Consider the following 18,657-nt stretch of genomic DNA (forward strand, 5'->3'; position numbering starts at 1 on the left):
ACACAAGTTCCAACTTCATCAGGCACATAATCCCACATTCTTGTGATAGTTGGGCTATAAAAACACAACCAAAAATTCACATTTGAGGTATGACTGAATGTCATTTATGTTGTAGAACACCATGTGAAGGTCTTTGTACAGTTCACACTTAAGCTGTGAGCAGAATTTTTAAAGTGATTTAAAAAAAAAAAAATATTTATAATGATTATAATTTTTAATATATACAAATGAAATGTACATTTAATGTAGGCTACATTCTGTCAAGCTCTAAAATATATTATTGGGTACAAATCATTTAATAATAATAATATTAATAATTAAGGTATTTCTTTATAAATTGAAAATCATTTCTGTAAATTAAAAAGTCTGAAAAGGTATTTCATCTTTGTCATTATAGTAGAATTTAGTCATGCAAATTATTTAGTTTAAAATGTAATAATTATTTTACTAATTTTTGTAATTAAAAAAAATTAAATTATGTTTTAAATATCCCCATTGGTTTCTGTAAATTAAAAAGTATGTCAGTTTTCCATTTATAGTAGAAGTATCTGGGGGGTGGGCTTTAAATATTACATTTGACAGTGAGTGGCCTCAGAGACAAAAAAGGATGAGAATCAATGATACAGGGCTTTCTGGATGCATTCTTCAACATAATGCTCATAAATTCTCATAATTCCATGTTAATTTAATAATTCAAACACTTTTTCTTATAGGGTTTCATTAGTGGAGCTGTCGAAACAAAGGACTGTTTACATTAATGACTCAAAAACAGAGAGAGAGAGAGAGAGAGAGAAAGCAACACAAAATGTGGATATTACCAGAGTGATCTTTGCCAAGCACAGTCAGAGAGACCTTATCTGTATTGGAGAACGAAGGAATCAAGTCAGAAATAGCCCAAGCCCTTTAACCATAAATAGAGGCTTGTATAATCTATTCCAGCTGCAATCAGAGCACGGATTGCTGTCAGAGCAATCAGCTTATAATTAGGAAATTCTCTGTTGTTCTGCTGTGTTTTTTGGGAGGCCCTATGGTGCTGAGTGTCTGTCTCTGGGCTGATGTGTAGCAAACAGCCAATTTACTGAACCATTAAGATATCAGCACCTTTTTGCTTTTTCCCCGTAACCTGTTGTCATGCCTGCTTCTCATCTCAAATTATCGCTCCTTCTCTTCCTCTGTTCTATTTTCCCTTTTTTTCACTCTCTCTCCTTCTGTGCCTTCCTCCCCCACAAGTCCTGTGGCGAACAGGTGCAAAAATGATCTCTCATTCCCAAAGGGCGAGAATACTTTGCGTATGGTGTCTTTGTCACATGTCAGAAAGGGTGCCAAAGCACAGCCATTTCCATGCATTTGCAGTTGTCAATAGAAGAGAAAAGAGGAACTGACAGATTGGACAACCTGTCACTTTTCACCTTACTCTGCTTTCTGATTCTCGACATAAATACATATTATGGTATTATAGGGTTAGGGGTTTACAAAATGACTAAACTTATCCTGCAATATATATATATATATATATATATATATATATATATATATATATATATATATATATATATATATATATATGTGTGTATATATATATGTATATTTGTGCAAACAATGCCAAATCATGTGACTTGTGGATGAGGGGTGTTTTATTACTTCTAAAAAATCATATGTACATATTTTTGATGACTGAATGATAAAACCATTTTTAAGGACCAGAATATTATAGAGACTTGGGAGATTGGCTCTTCTGACTTCAAGTCCTCCTAGGATGTTCATATTTATGAGTTAAGAAATCACATTTTTATATAATCAAGTGCATTCAGATTACTTTGTTTGGAGTAAAATGGTGTTGTACTGTATCTTTTCTACAAAAAAATAGTTTTTTTTTTACTATTATATTAAAATCGTGACTTGCGAGTGTAGAACAGCATTAATTAATAAAGTTGATCACAAAATAAATAGAGTAAGATTTCTACAAAATTATGAATAATGTATTTTATATGTATTTTTGCTTATTATATTAATTTTATTATTATTATTATTATATATTCTATCATATTGTAAAAAAAGTAAGATTAATTATACAGTACTCTTGTAATATGTGCATCTAGTTTTATTGTAAATAAAAAAATATATATATATTTGTAATTAATTTCAAGTAATTTACCATCAATATACCGTCTCACCAACTTGGAAACTCAGGGCTTAAAGAGAAGCTTGAGGTTCGCATTTAATTCAAAGCATCTGCTAAATGACTAAATGTAATGATATTTCGAACATGACTTAAATCCACTTACAAACCACCTAGCATTGCTAGGCTAGCAACCACATACAACTATGATAAATACCACTCAAAACACCTTAACAACCATGTAGCAACACCCTGGCAACCACCCAATAACAATTTTCTCTAAATACGTAAAATTCTAGTATGATTTGAGTTGCATTCTTGAACACTGATGTCATGGTAGAAATGTAGCTCGAAATGTAGTCGAAATGTAGCTTGGTTCACATTGAATTTGAAAGGGATCAAAAAAAAAGAAAAATCAAATTCAGAGCTGATCATCTCAGAATTGAAGGTCATTTCAGAGGTAGATTTAGGTTCAGAAGAGGGGGACAAAAAAAGAAAACCACATCTACCAATGTGACCGGGTGGTCTATACAGTCTTGTATCATGTCTACAGTAGTACTAAAAGAGTCATTCGCTGTCTTTCTTCGGTCTGAATGCTTAATTTAATGCTCAGGAGGGGACTGTACCACTCTGACATCAGTGCCCCACTGTGACATTTCTTGCTCTGCAGATAATGACAGGGCATGGAGGAAGAGCGAGAGGGTCAGAAGGAACGACAGACAGAAAGAAACAGTCCAAATCAATCCCCTTGCCCCGGCCCCTGCACTAAGCTTTGTTCTCTTGACAGGGACAGGCGGTAGAAAAAAAGAAGAAACTATTTTCACTTAAATTGCTGATAAAATTCGCAAATAATGACAAAGAAATGGCAATTTTCACATTGAATTAAAGACTGAAATAATATTTTCTTGTAAAATGTACTCCAATGCCTTATCATTTTATTTACAACTTTGAAAAAAAAAAGTACATTCTAGAAAAAATGTATTCCAGTATTTCTGCTTCAAAATTTCACATTTATTTTAATGTTACTCGTAATTTTTTGTAATTGTTTATGAAATTTACTAACAATTTCCTGGAGAAAATAATTTCTACACCTTACTGTATAATTTCGGATTTGAGCAAAAAAGAGATTTAGACTAATGATTTTTGTGAAGTATCGAGATGAAAGTTAGAGGTGAATTGAGGTCTTGTACGGTGTAGATAGAACTGTACATGTGAGTGGGACGAGATATATATATATTTTTTGAAGATGTGTATGCATATGAATGTGTATGTGGGCATGGTAGGGGGATGTGAATAAGGAATTGAAGTCAAGGCTCTAGAATTTACTATATGAATAATATTAGATTACTTTCTGTTGATATATGATTACATTAATTTTCTTTGATTTATTTGTTTATTATTATTATTTTGGAAACAGGATGATTATTGCAAATGCAAGTTTTGAATACTGGAGAAGGGGTAGGATTAAATAAGCTTTACTTCTTCCAACCCCTTTTCAGACATGTTAAAGAGTGTTAGTGTTTATTTGATGGTGTGCATATGTATGCGTTTGTTTATATATGTAAGCGTTTCTATATGCATGTTGGTATGTATATGTACCTGTATATGGGTATGTATGTATGCACCTAGGTGAGGGTATGTGTGGATATATACATGTATGTTCATATGGATATGAATGAGGGTTCTGATGCACATGTGTGTCTATGCACTCAAACTCATGTGGGAGTTAAAGACTGGCTGTATGTGATAGAAACAAAGTGTAGGAACTTATTAACATGTCTGAAATAAATTAAAAGAAAGAAAGAAAGAAAGCAAAGAACCTCAGTACCCATTTGCAAGGTGCCTATGATTCAGAGACTCCACTGCATTCATTTTCTTAAGAGATTGACCAAAACTCCTCATTGTGAATTGGTCATTCAACACGCACAGTAATTTAACTCTGTAGTGCCGCTTCCTGTGAAGCTCAAAACGACGGATCCTAGGGCACCGCACCTCTCTCACAGGTTGAATGCACAGGAGCCCTTATTACTCTAAGTCTCTTTACACGCTGTTTGGCTGACACGGCACTGAGCAGAGTGTGGATTGCTTTAGTCACCGCAGCGTTCAGCTGCCCAATTATGTCAATAGCTGGGATTGGAAATAGAATATTATAATGCCCTGGAAAGTTGCTAACTCCCCTGTTTTGAACTTATTAGCCGTGGCGTGGAGTGCTGTTCAGTAATTTATCGCCTCTTAGAGTAATAAATGGGGAAATTGAGCTCTGTTTTCTCTTATTGATTCACAGTGAGTGTTGACTTGCAGGTCTAGAATAGTGTTCTTGCTCTCAGCACTTATTTGTCAGCTGTTTCTTGTTGCTAAGAGTGTTGACCAAATCTGTTCTGCATTCACAATTATATTAACATAGCATAAGCTTTCAAAACAAAGCACGAGCTTGAATACAAAGAATGCAAGTGCAAACACCCTTATTAGTATATAAAGATGAGCAAGTCCATTTTTCATGGTGTCAACAGCATTTGCTTTTGCACAGTCATTGTGTTGTTGTGCGGGGGAGAGACTTTGGTGTTGTTTTTGGACAGAGGAGAGAATGTAAAGTGGATTATGGTCTGAAAGCCAGGCTCTTGAGGGTGGGCACATGTCTTGTCCTTTCTGTAATTGACTCTGGAGCTACGTGTTAGGTTTACAAAAATCAGTCATTGATTCATGCAGGGCTGCAGGCTGTTTCACAGTGCAGTTATTGCTTGATTTGCACCTCTGTGTAAGTACTCGTGTAAGGTGAGGGGAAGTGACATCATTGGCAATAAACAGTGTATTGTTAGCAATCAGGCTCCTGTGATATTGCTGGTTTTGATGGAAGAAGGAAGAAAGGGATTGGACAGAGAAAACAAAGGGGCATATCAATCAAACCTGTGTGGAAAACATGCAGAACTGATTATTATATGGCAAATTTTGTGCAAGTGTTATCTCGTGTCTCAATACCATTTGGGGGAAGTAGAGATTTGTAGGTAAATTGGTGTAAAGAAAAGGCATAGATTTCCAATACCACAGACTTAAGGACCAGATTCCTCAGTTCAGACCTTTCGCTTTATCAGTATTATGATATTTCCCTGCTCTGCTTTACAAAAAAAAAAAAAAAAAAAATCTGTAATTCAATACCTTTCTCTTGTAGATGAATGAATTGCAAGTGCGCTCATATTTACAATGTCTGGGCTGTATTTACTTTTATTTTTTATCTTAATATTCCTCTTCTTATTTTTATTTTAATAAAGGTGTCCCAAAAATTATCCAAATTGACCTGCAACTAGTGTCTAAAATATACTTTTTCATTTAGGACCATTAATTGCCACTGGATTTACTTTCCTTTTATATATACAAATTTTTTTATTTATTTATTTTTTTTTACATTTCTGACCCATGGCACCTGTGACCCATCAGTTGAGACTCACTGTTGAACACTGTATTAAAATTCCACACAGAATAGATGAAAAGTCAAAGGTAGGATTAACAGAAATTCCCTGTGGTTTTAGAGCTCAAAAACTGTCTTGATTTTTGACTTTTTGTCCTCCAGAATGTCCTCCTGGGTGAAGGTCAGTGGATCGGGTGGATGTTTAGCACAACCCAACCAATGAAGCAGGAGATTTTGAGCAGGTTAATAACCATTAAACATTTAAATCTGATCTGAGATGTCTGAAGTCAGCATGTTCTGTGTGTGTGTGTGTTTTTCTTTCTTTTTATAATTTTGCATTCTTGCTACATTTGTCATATAAATGTTCACTGTACTGTGCAACTTAAGAGTACAAACAAAAAAGTGGAAATGTAAGGACTTTGTGGATTTGTACAACATATTAGGGCCTGGTTTTACAGACAAGGCTTAGACTAAGCCAAGGTTAGGCCATAGTCAATTATAGGACATTTATTTATAGGACAATAATAGGACATTTAAGTCATTTTTGTTAACATGCCTTAGAAAAAACATTATTAGTGTGCTTCCTGAGACAAAACCAATGCACTGATATATTTTTAAATCAGTGCAAGTTTCTTTCAGTTGAAACAGCTCAGACTTGCATTTCAGTCTAGGAATAGGCTTAAGCCTTGTCTGTGCTTTATATCTTTAGCTAAGTATAAAAGTGACAAAGTGTGTGTGTGTGTGTGTGTGTGTGTGTATTAAGTGTTTTTTCACACTCCAGTTGACGCTGCCTTGTGTGGCTGTGTTGATATGTGGATTCAGAAGGTGTGTGAATCTCAACCCCATATTAAATCTAAATTTACCTTTCATTTCCAAGATGATGAATGGAAGATTGAGTGTTTATTTATTTATGCAGTTTTATGGCGATTCAGGCTGTCTTATATACAGCTTGTTAATGCATTTGTATTCATAGGAACATAACTTTCACCTTAGAACGTCTATATATCACTTCCAAACCAAGATTTTTCATCTGCTCACAGTATCACAAATCAGTAAATCTGCCTATATGGGCCAATATTTCAAAAGGCTTTTATTAAAACAAGCCAGCTGTGCTGTAATAGTAATATATTAAGATCCAGGCCACATTGATCCTGTCTTCATATTCCGGTTTGTTCTACAGAATCCAACTTGGCAAATCATTAAATTTTTAGTGTCTGCTTATATTCAGCTGAATAATTTATCAGGCGGTACGGCGAGTGATTCAGAAAACACTTGATTGTCTGCATGCTGGGGTTCTGGGGAGGTATTGAACCAGGAAAGATGATTTTGAGAATGTATTGGATGGAACGGTGGCAGTGATGACATTAATGATTGGAGAACTCTGTGCAGAATTGTGATAAAGTAGACAGGAATTGTAATTCTTTGAAGCTGGATATGTATAAGTATACACATACTATACATTTCTATATTGAAAAAATATAAAAACTCTAATACTGTGAAATCTTATTACAATTTAAATTAACCAGTCGCCATTGTTCCAGTCTATACGTTTCTTATTATTATCAATGTTGAAAACCATTGTGGTGCTTATGGAAATGGATTCTTGGATGAATAAAGGTCCAAAAGAACAGCATTTAGTTGAAATAGAAATCACATTTGGCATCAATGTAAAAGTCTTTAACTGTCAAAAAAGAAAGAAAAGAAATGATAAAGAAATATTTTTTATACATGCTTTTTCCTTGATACTGTCACCAATGTTGACATGCTTTGAATTATACTGACCAATTATGAATTTGAAAACCCCAAACTCCCAACTCAACCAAATTTGAATGCTTCAGGTGAATGTTAAAGTTGGGTCGACTGAATCTTACGCATACGCTTTTGAATTTCAAGTACTACATTTTATGCATATTATTTCCTACTTTTATTTGAAATTTCCATTTTCAACTTCAACAAAACAAGCACATTCAGTTCAGCTCATCAGAACCTTTCTAAATCCCTCTAGGTCCAATTAGCTTGGCTTTCCAGAGTCAAAAAGCATTTTCAGTGACAACATGCCATCATCACAAAAAATCATTTGGGATAAATCGCTTTTACTATTCAGAGGTTTAATGCAGAAGCTGAAAGAGGTGTGACATCATCAGTGGTAATCAGCAGCAACCATTATCGCTGTAGTGAGACGCACCACCTCCTTCCTGCCATCTCTTCCTATATCCTGCCCGCTCATTTGATTGTTTTTACATTCCAACATTATGGAAATTATGTGCATTGCGTTTCTTTGGGGGGCATCTGAGCATAAGCGTGGACAATCTGGACCTTTGCTAGAAATGCTAGATAACATGTGTCCACTTGTCACACAAACACACAAACAAATGGACATTAATACTCTCACGACCAGGCCCCGTCTGAAATCGCGCACCATTCGCGGGCACCTCCAGGTGTCATTTACAAATGCCGAACTTATGGCTGTGAATAGACATTATTAATGGAGCCCAAAGTGGAGATAGAAGGAGCTGCTTAGCCCTGAACCCTTAGTGAATATGAATAACAAAAGGTGACGGATCATTACTGCGGCCTGGAGGGAACATTTAATCCGGTTTGTGTACTGAAGGTAGTTGCTGCAAATCTGGCACATACATAATGTTCTGCTGATGTGTGCTCAGCATTGCATTATCATCACTGCCACTGCCATGTTAGAGAGTCAATGAAATCTGAAGTCCAAAAGAACTTTAACAGTGTTTTTCAGGGATTTTTTTGCTTTTGCAGATACATTGATTCATTCATATTATGCTAATATCAGTCAAGATACCACAAATGCCTTTCCTTTGCAGCAAATTGATGGCCTGGGAAAAGAAAATATATTATGAGCATTAGTGCTACCAAAGGCACACTGAACTATGATTTGCCATTTACTGTTGTTTGTTAAAGGCAGGTGGTTATAATGTTTTAGGGGGAGGGACATATTGTTCTAAAGCCTTGGTTATTTAACCCGGGGCCCTGGGCCCACTAGGGGGCCTCAGCAAACTTCCAAGTGGACCTCAAGGTGAATAAAAGTATTTAATAAATGTGTTACTTTAGTAACATTTAGATCTATTATAGTTTTTATTAAAAATTTTTAGTTGTTATTTTTATATTTTCTGTCTTTATTTTAATTTAAAAGTTTTAGTATTTAGTAATTTTTATGTACAATTGTTATTTTTTATATCTTTTTTTATTTTAGTTTGTTGTTTTAATACATCAAGTTATACTACTTTTTCAAGTAACAGAAGGGGTTAACTAAAAACCTGGTAAATCAAGAGTGATTTTTTTTTTTTTTTTACTTTAATCTAAATGAAAATGTTAAAAACATAATCAAAATATAAATTATTCATACATCTAAAATAATTTATTACAGTTATTGAAATTTTATAAGATAAAATCGAAGAATGTTGAGTTCTTAAACTTTTACAATCACAGTGAACAATAATGAAATATACTATATCAATACTCCCAGTTTCTGTTAATAATAATATTAATAAAACATTCATAATTATGTCAGAAATAAAAAAATTTATTATATATCAGGGAGTCTTTGATTATTGTGTTCGACAAATCGGGCCCTTTGTGTCAAAAAAGATTGAGAGAGTTTTATTGGATATATTAACTGTGTACTGTGTGTAATATTTTCATCTGTTGTTCTGAATTTTTTTTTTTTAAAGTACAGTAGCATAAATGGCCTCAAAGCATCAACTAAAAGTCCCATTTAAAAAAAAAAAAACGCTGTATTAATAATTTAATTTTTTTTTTTTTATTTCTTTCAGGACACTGTTGTTCATGTCGTAAGCAAGGAGAAAACTCTGAAGTTGTCTCAGCAGGACACTTTCAAGATGATGGTTGACTCAAAATCCCGAAGACATCAAAAGTAAGTAAAAAAAAAAAAATTTTTTTCATGTTCAGAAAATGCTGTTTTGATCGTAAGATGCTAGACACTAATATATAAATGATGCAGATCAACAAGAATCCCTTTTTAATTCTCTGGAGTCAATGGAGCAGACGAGTCAAAGCTGATGCATTTACCCAGATGTTAAGACTAATGAAGTGCAGCGGTGAACAGCGTGTCACTCTCATATCCGTTTGATGTCGGCACATCCTTCCTTTGTACAGAGGGAACAACATGGGGTGCTCGATCACTTCCAAACCCTGTTCAATCTAAATTAAAATGTACTAATCTTGTTATTATGCTGACCCCTTTGCGAGACACACTTCCACAAGGCCCTTCATCCCCGTTAACCAAACATTTTCATCCAACTGAGACATAAGGATATAGTAGGGAATTAAATGACAGTGTGGCAGTCTGAAGTGCATGGGAACATTGATTTCAACAGGCCTGTTTTGATCACGAAGGCTTTTGAGGGATTAGGGGTTTCACTTTTTGTCCCTTTTGATTGTTCATACCAACTTGCATGATAAAACATCTTAGGTCCTCTGCTCAAAACCAAGGGTAAGTTTCACTCTCACTGCCAATTTGGGACCAGGCAGTTTAGTTTTTCAGTCACATTGCTCAAGGTTAGGATTTGGGGATGGAATAGGCTGTGCATACGTCAATGGAGCCGTGCGGATGAACGTATGACCTCCTCCTAATCCTGCGACATGTCCTTCATAAGACTAGGACAGGCCAGACCCCGTGCTGGAGATGGTGAAAGTTCCATTTCCATATGCATGAGATGAGCCGTTGTTATTTTAATGAAGGGCATCCTCCCTCGAGCAAATAAAAAAGACTGAACTGATGCTAGACATGCCTCCGTGATCAGCTTTAATGGTCTATCTTTGTAAAGAGATGTGGCAGAAAGGAACACATTAGGGTGATGCCTGTGTGTGTCTCAGGAAGTCTCATTTGAATCATTGCTGTGATGATCCAGGACAAATGAAAAACAAAATAGAAAACTCCCAAACTCATGATATTTCTGCAAATTTCCTTAAATTTTTTTTTTTCTCCTGCTGTATTCTGAGAAATGAACCTGGAGCATTTGTCACAAACATCCCCTGTTTAGAGAAAGGTTTGTCTTGTCTAATGTTCACAGGCATCCAATTCTTTTGCTATATGTTTTTTTTTAAATATATAAATATATATATACACAGTGTACAGTATGTGATGATGTTCTTTACAATATGCTTTGGTGTCAGTTCAGAGTGACTACTTTATAGCACCTGGCCATGTTCATAACATTGGATAAAGCCCTACACTGCATAGATGCCTGTTGTCATGAACAGACGTCTACTCAGTCACTTGACACACACATACTAGTCTAATTGATTCTACAATTTCCTGCTGGGTTTCTGAGCTCTTAGGAGAGTTACTCCTAGTAATCATTTTTCTCAAAGTCAAGAGTGAAAAGATGGGATGTCGCCTCCTTTTGTTTTTGTATAATAATAACCTACCTAATGATTATGCAGCAGCAAAAGTGATATGATTCATAAGTAAGAACAGGGAACTTGTTGAAATGAGAAATGCATGAAATTAAATTATTATTCAAGCAAGACTGTAGAAGAAGTAGAAGAGTGGCATCCAAAAGCCTTAAGAAGGAGAAAAAAAATTATGGAGAAACCTCTTTGACATCCTCTATTTATACTGGTTTTGAATAATGTTTGTTCTCATTTTGTCGTACATCTGTATTAGTAAAAATCTTTCTACAAAGGTCTATGTCTGAAAGTTGTTGGTTTCTGTATAAGTTTCTACTGTAATTTTGAGCGAATTTTGTCACCAAATGTTCATATTGAGCATTGAACATTGTGGGGACCAAACAATGGAAAATGGCTCATCAAACATTTAGGGTTAAGTGATGTAAAATTCCATTAGCTCATAAAAAAAAACAATAGAAGTCAATAGAAAGCCCCCACCATGATAGAAAGCAAAACGTGAGTGTGCGTGCTTATGAGAAGCAGTGAAAGAATGACTACCACCTTTGACTTGCTCCTCATCCAGCCTCAGATCACTCACTGTCAAGATTTTCAAAATCCAATTTATCTATAGATATTTCAGAAACTCATTTGGAGGTGATTTTCTCTCTCTCCATACGCACTGGCTCTGGCTCCAGTCATATACACCTCTCCCGGAGGCGGCCGTAAGCCCGATCCTGACCTGTGCGATTTGATTTAATTTGAAGGGCCGTCTGTAATCCCCCACGGTACTCACTGAATCCCTGGTTCCGTCTGCTCTGCTGTGCTGTGAGTGTTTGCCTGTTATTGTGCTTGCTGCAGTGCAGGGCTCCTTGGTCATTTAGATCTCACACTGTTGAAAAGCCAGCAGCTCTCAGAGCAAGTTTGAAAGAGTTTTCAGGTGCTGTTTATCTGCAGGACTCAAATATGACTCATGTGGGAGTATTTCTCTGTCACGTCATGAATAATTAATTTTACCGCACAACTACATGTAGTGTACATGCAAGTGTATGAATTGGTGGTTTAATTAGGAAATAGAATTGTATTCTTTTAAAAAAATATATATTTGGATATATTGAGTTTTAGTACAGTAATGATTCTCGTTAATTATATTTGACACTAATTGGTGACCTAATATGGTACCAAAAATGTTGTAGCATACAAAAGATACAAATATCTAATATTGAAATTTATTTTAATGATCATCTTTTCATATGCCCAACAATAGGCATTATTGTTAATGCATTGTTGATAGGCTTATCAACTTTTCTAGAGAAAATATATCTGTATTTTGCCGTTTTTCTTCACGTTTTAACCTTTCATTTTATTTACTATAACAAATGCAAATTGTTTGAAAGTTCGGAGACAAATTTTAACTGATGCATTAAATGGATCGAAAGTGATAGTGAGACATTTATAATGTCACAAAAGATTTATTTATTATTATTATTTTTTTTGATTAATCAAAAATCCTGGAAAAAGTATCATGGCACATAATATTAAAGAACTTCCAAAAATGTGTTTATTTAAATGTGGTCGTATGTCAAATATAAAATCCTACAGACCCCACATTTTTGACCAGTGTGTGTATATGGTCAGATGCATTTTATTATTTGCATGTAGCATGGTTTTTTTTTTTTTTACTCACTGGTTGAGAATCAATGTTTACATTAAAGATTTGTTTCATGATGTTTTATTTGATCCCTCTAGTGGCTGATGCTGGTATTGCTTCAATTCTTCTCTTGTGGTTTTCAATGTGAGGGTGCGGTGCAGGGTCGAGCAGGGCAGCAGGTGCTCTCTCAGGGTGAAAAGTTGGATTTGTAAACACTGGGCAGAGATAAGCACCTGGAGAGCTTCTTTTATATTTTCTTTTTAAAGCATCTAGTCAAGAGGAGAGCAATTTGGCAGCACATAGGCCCTAAATTCTGTCTCCCCTCTCTTCCTCTGCCATTCTCTTTGCTCTAAATTAAATTTGTTTGGAGTAATTCACACACAGCCAATCAAATGAGCTGTGAATAACGTGTGACTAATGATGTCAAACAATAGTGGTGAATAAATGAAGTAATAATAAAGAGAAAGAAGTAGTATTAGTCAATGGACTCAAACAAACAGGAATACATTAAAGTAATGCTAACTGACCAGTTGATAGACTGAAGATGACAAGATCTTCATTCTAAGTCTCTGTCGGTGTGGATGGTAAGGGTAATAATCCTTTTCTCTCCAGAGGAAGTGAGTCAGCAGTAATTACGAGTGCTGCTTTGACTCCCTGACCCTTAAGTTCTTGTCTTGTGTCTATAAATAACAACAATGATGGGTCAGTAGCATCACCCACAGGAGCACCATCACAGCATGGCTTATGAGATCCCATGAGCTGCATGTGAGTGTACATTTAATGATACGTAGTCTGCTAACATAGTTAGTGTTTGCATTTGTCCATCAAACATGTGACCACAGAAAGGGCTGAATGTGTTATTATTAATACATGTTTTAATTTGTTTACTATAGTGTAAATGGGCTATCGGTCAAGCCATACAGTAAGTGTCGGCATCTCGGTTGTAACAGAGAACCGCTGTCTGCACTGTAACTCCCTCCCTGATCGATCCACACGCAGAGAGCTTGATAAAAGGATCGAGCCGGGCTGCACCTGCAACCAAAAGCAGTTGAGGTGTCAAGAGGGCCAGAGAGAGAAGAGAGTTGATAACATACAGTATGGGCGCCTTAGCCATTTCCCGCCTACTTGTTAATTGTGTTCCTGCCTTTATGTCTTTCTGTTGAAAGAGTGATTAGACCTAGGGTTCACAACCTTGGTCTGTAACCCTTATTTATGTTCCATTAAAAATTTATAAAAAAACAAAGAATTTAGATTTTTTTTTATTTATTAATAAAAACATTTTATTTTATACACACAGTAAGGCAAGGCAAGTTTATTTATATTGCACATTTCGTACACAATGGTAATTCAAAGTGCTTTACATGAGAGAAAGTAAAATAATAATGAAGAAAAATAATAACAAGAATAAAACAAGTAAATTTTTTTATAATTTTAAAAGTTTTAAAATTGCTTATTTAAAATGAATTAAAAAACAAAAACAAAAAACAAACAGTGAAAATATAGTGTAATCAGTTCGGACATTGCACAGTGTTCATTCAATAAATGCACAGCTAAACAGATGAGTTTTGAGTCTAGATTTAAATGTGATTAGTGTTTAAGCACATCTGATCTCTTCTGGAAGCTGATTCCAACTGCGTGCAGCATAGTAACTAAAGTCGGACTCCCCTTGTTTTGTGTGAACCCTTGGCATTTCTAACTGACTCTATCCTAATGATCTGAGTGGCCTGTTAGGTTTATATTCAGTGAGCATATCTGAAATATATTTCGGTCCTGGGTCATTTAGTGACTTATATATATGAGTAAAAGTACTTTAAAATCAATCCTAAATGTAACTGGAAGCCAGTGTAAGGACCTGAGGACTGGTGTGATATGCTCAGATTTTCTGGTTCTAGTCAGAATCCTGGCAGCAGAGTTCTGGATGAGCTGCAGCTGTCTAATGGTCTTTTTGGGAAGGCCGGTGAGGAGCCCATTACAATAGTCCACCCTGCTGGTGATAAAGGCATGAACAAGTTTCTCCAAGTCTTGGCTGGAAACAAAACATCTAATTCTTGCAATGTTTTTTAGATGATAGTATGCTGATTTAGTTACTGCTTTGACATGACTACTGAAACTAAGGTCTGTCTCCAGAATCACACCAAGATTCCTGACTTGATTTTTAGTTGTTTGACCCCTAGAGTCAAGGTATGCATTCACCTTGAAAACTTCATCTTTGTTTCCAAATGCAATGACTTCAGTTTTTTCCTTGTTTAACTGAAGAAACAAGGCACATCCAACTATTAATTTCATCAGTGCATTGGCAGAGGGAGTCAATGGGGCTGTAGTCATTTGGAGATAAGGCTAGGTAAATCTGGGTATCATCAGCATAGCTGTGATAGGCAATTTGGTACTTTCTCATTATTTGACTTAGTTGGAGCATATACAGGCTAAACAAGAGCGGTGCAAGAATTGATCCTTGTAGGACTCTGCATGTCATGGACGTCCACTTAGACTTATGGTCTCTTAGACACACATAATAGCCTCTCCCTTCTAAGTATGACCTTAACCATTTGAGTACAATACCAGAAAGCCCCACCCAGTTTTCCAGTCTCTCTAGTAGTATGTTATTAGTAGTATGTTATGATTGACAGTGTCAAACGCAGCACTGATCTAGCAATACCAGCACCGATATTTGGGCAAGAGTCACAATTTCATATCCAATTCAAACAACAAACAGTTTGTGCCTGAGAGAGATTTTGGAGGATTGTTCTGGGGAAGAATATAAAACTTGTAATTAGTTACATGTCTGTGTATAACTTTAATCCACTTGAGTTCTTTTTTCTAATCTCATTAATTAAGTTTAATATTAGTGTCCTTTATGTATTTTGTGAAGTCTTAAATCTTCTCTCTCTGTCTTGGTTTTCATACAGTACATTGTTCCTGAAGAGAAGCAGTGAGTTTTTTTTTTTTCTGATGGAGTGTGATATAGAGATTGCTTGGGGTGTAGCTGATATTAATAATCCTGCAGATCCTTTCTGTTTATTAAACCGTATAGTCCCAAACAGAGAAGACAACCACCATGCATTCAGTATAATAAATACATGATGTATTTTCAATTAATGCATTTAATAACTTATTAATATAAAATTGTTATAAATAAATACAATAAATGATTTTGTCTTATTCATTTTATTTACACTGAACAAAATTACATTGAACAAAATTTAAACTTAACACTTTTGTTTTTGCCCCATTTTTCATGAGATGAACTCAAAGATCTAAGACGTTTTCTATGTACACAAAAGGCTTATTTCTCTTGAATATTGTTTACAAATCTGTCTAAATCTGTGTTAGTAAGCACTTCTCCTTTGCAGAGATGATCCATTCACCTCACAGGTGATTAGACAGCATGATTATTGCACAGGTGTGCCTTAGGCTGGCCACAATAAAAGGCCACTCTAAAATGTGCAGTTTTATCACAGAAGTGCTCACTAACACAGATTTAGACAGATTTGTGAACAATATTTGAGAGAAATAGGCCTTATGTACATAGAAAAAGTCTTAGATATCTGAGTTCAGCTCATGAAAAATGGGGTAAAAACAAAAGTGTTGCATTTATAATTTTGTTCAGTGTATTTAATTTAATTTCATAATATCCATAGAATATTTTATACACACAATATAATAAATAGAAATACATGAATTATTGAAGTATAAAATGTTATATAATATTTATTGAATATGTATGTTTATCTGTTAAAACAAATCAACTGGGGTCAACTGTAATCATGATGAATAGTAATTCTATGGTAATATATCACAAACACTTGTGGCAATGCCCTTTATTTGGTATTTAAAGACTTAGTGCCACTCTCAGACTTTTTCTGAATTCATACTTGGTGTGATGGCGAATTTCAGATTACTCTCACTGTCTCACATGTCTCATTGTGTTTCAGGTAATGATTGTTTTATTGACAAAGCCCTTCTGTTTACAGAGTGAAGCTGTTGGCTTTGTTTGTCACACTGAAGTCTCAAGGACATGGATGGATTTTAGTCCAAGTCATTAATATGTATTGGAAATTATTTTCTTCTTTGTTGAGAATTCTAACAGCTTTGAAGGCTACTGAAGTGTTGAGGAAGGCTAGAGCGCTTTGTCATGTTCATTCTCTGGCACAAAGGTGCTTGGTATTAGACTTTCTGCCCTGATTCACAGGGCCTGGATCATCTCATTCTGTCTGTTTTTTTCCTCAGTCTGCTTTTTAGCTGGCGGGTGGTAGAGACCTTTATTGTACTGCCCTGACAAGAAGTAGAGAAGAAAAATCATGTCCAATTCAAACAACAAACAGTTTGTGCCTGAGAGAGATTTTGGAGGATTGTTTTGGGGAAGAATATAAAACTTGTAATTAGTTTTAATGTCTGTGTATAACTTTAATGAGATTAGAAAAAAGAACTCAAGTGGATTAATTAACTTTAATATTAGTGGCCTTTATGTATTTTGTGAAGTCTTAAATCTTCTCTCTCTGTCTTGGTTTTCATACATTGTTCCTGAAGAGAAGCAGTGAGTTGTTTTTTTCCTGATGGAGTGTGATATAGAGATTGCTTGGGGTGTAGCTGATATTAATATGTTTATTAAACCGGACAGTCCCAAATAGAGAAGAAACACCATGCATTCATTATTTCCAGAATTAATGAAAAGTTAAAGTTCTATATGGACACCAGTCAGGAAAATGCTGACGTTATATTTCATTCATATTCTTCACATACGTAAATTATCACAAATGTATTCCTACTTTTGTGTAAATTACATTTTCATATTGCTATATACAGTATATGTATATTAAAAGCTGCATCATGTTTACGGTGCAGTCAAGACAGTACTCTCAGAGGAATTGGACCTTAAACGGATTTCCCATGTTGCTCTTGCTGATTTGTTGGAAGAATTTTTAAGAATTTATTTATGCATATTATTGGCTAGCATAATTTAGAGTAGATTTTAAGCATCTTGTGACCAGTTTAATCTAATAAAATCCATCAGATCATGCTTTTAAATAGCATTTAATGGCAATAATATGGCATAAGCATGAGCTTATTTTAGGAGCATAGTATGAGAAAATGTGCTTAGATGTTTGGATAAAATAATAAATTTCAAGAAACGCAACTTTCCAAAAATATATATTTTAAACAAATGTCTGTACAATTGGTAGCAATGTTGTTATTTTAAAGGATGTTGGTTACTATGAGTCTTATAGAAATGAAAGATATAGAGTTCATCTAATATAAATTAAAAGAGTTTTCAGTTAAAAAGACAGATTTTGCTCGGTAAATTAGTTCAAATGTTCTTGTATAGAATTGATAAATATCCCTTAATTTCAGAGGATGTTGGTTATATTAATTAATTTATTTCTTACCATAAAATTAGAGAGAGGAAGACAATTATTAAATGTAGATAAGCCTAATTTGTGCTGAAAATGCAAAATGCTGAAAAATGATGGCGCAACACTATTTCAATACTTTTACTACCTGTATTGTGATTGTTTAGTGAATGAGACGCAGCATTTGCACGTTAAATTGGTGCAACTGTTGTAAATTCACCCCATAATATTTTAAAAGTATAAAAAAGTAAAAGTATCCCAGAAAGTAAGTGAAAATGCAAGTGTACATGGAAGAAAGAAAGAGAGCAATGATCTTCGGCCTGCATCTCTTTAGAAATAAGAGGCAAACATTTAAATGGATGTGTCAGTTTGAAGATGGATAGGACTCTGTTAATGCATTTTCTCTCATACGGCGAGGAATTAACTCTTCGCCAACTCTCCCGCCCCAGATTCAGGCTGTGTAATGAACCTTAAACAGAAAGTGCAGAATGTGTTTATCTTTCTTTTCGCCTTTCCACCTCCAAAAATAAGAAAAAAAAAGGGTTGGAGAGCTTGAGGAAAAATGCCTTGACACAGCTGTGACTGATTGGTAATGCAGAACTCAAAGCCCATGTGAGCCACACAACAGAAACTCTTCCTTTAACTCATTTCTGGGAGCTGGGAGAAAAAGTGAGGTGTGGAAATGAGAGCTTGTGTTTTAAAGATGCATGGAGGGAACCTGTAAGGGATATCCAACAATTGGTGGTGCGTGTGTATTGGT

The 18,657-nt window shown here is 35.0% G+C and overlaps 1 long non-coding RNA gene across 1 annotated transcript; it reads left to right on the forward strand.

Moving 5' to 3' along the window:
• Positions 1–5,683: 5,683 nt before the first annotated feature.
• Positions 5,684–9,752, forward strand: LOC113047843 (uncharacterized). The gene is made up of 3 exons (XR_003276355.1): positions 5,684–5,764; positions 9,323–9,423; positions 9,511–9,752. It is a non-coding gene; the product is annotated as an uncharacterized LOC113047843 (long non-coding RNA).
• The last annotated feature ends 8,905 nt before the right edge of the window (positions 9,753–18,657 follow it).

This window comes from Carassius auratus, chromosome 29 (assembly GCF_003368295.1).
Source record: "Carassius auratus strain Wakin chromosome 29, ASM336829v1, whole genome shotgun sequence".
NCBI classification, from domain to species: Eukaryota; Metazoa; Chordata; class Actinopteri; order Cypriniformes; family Cyprinidae; genus Carassius; species Carassius auratus.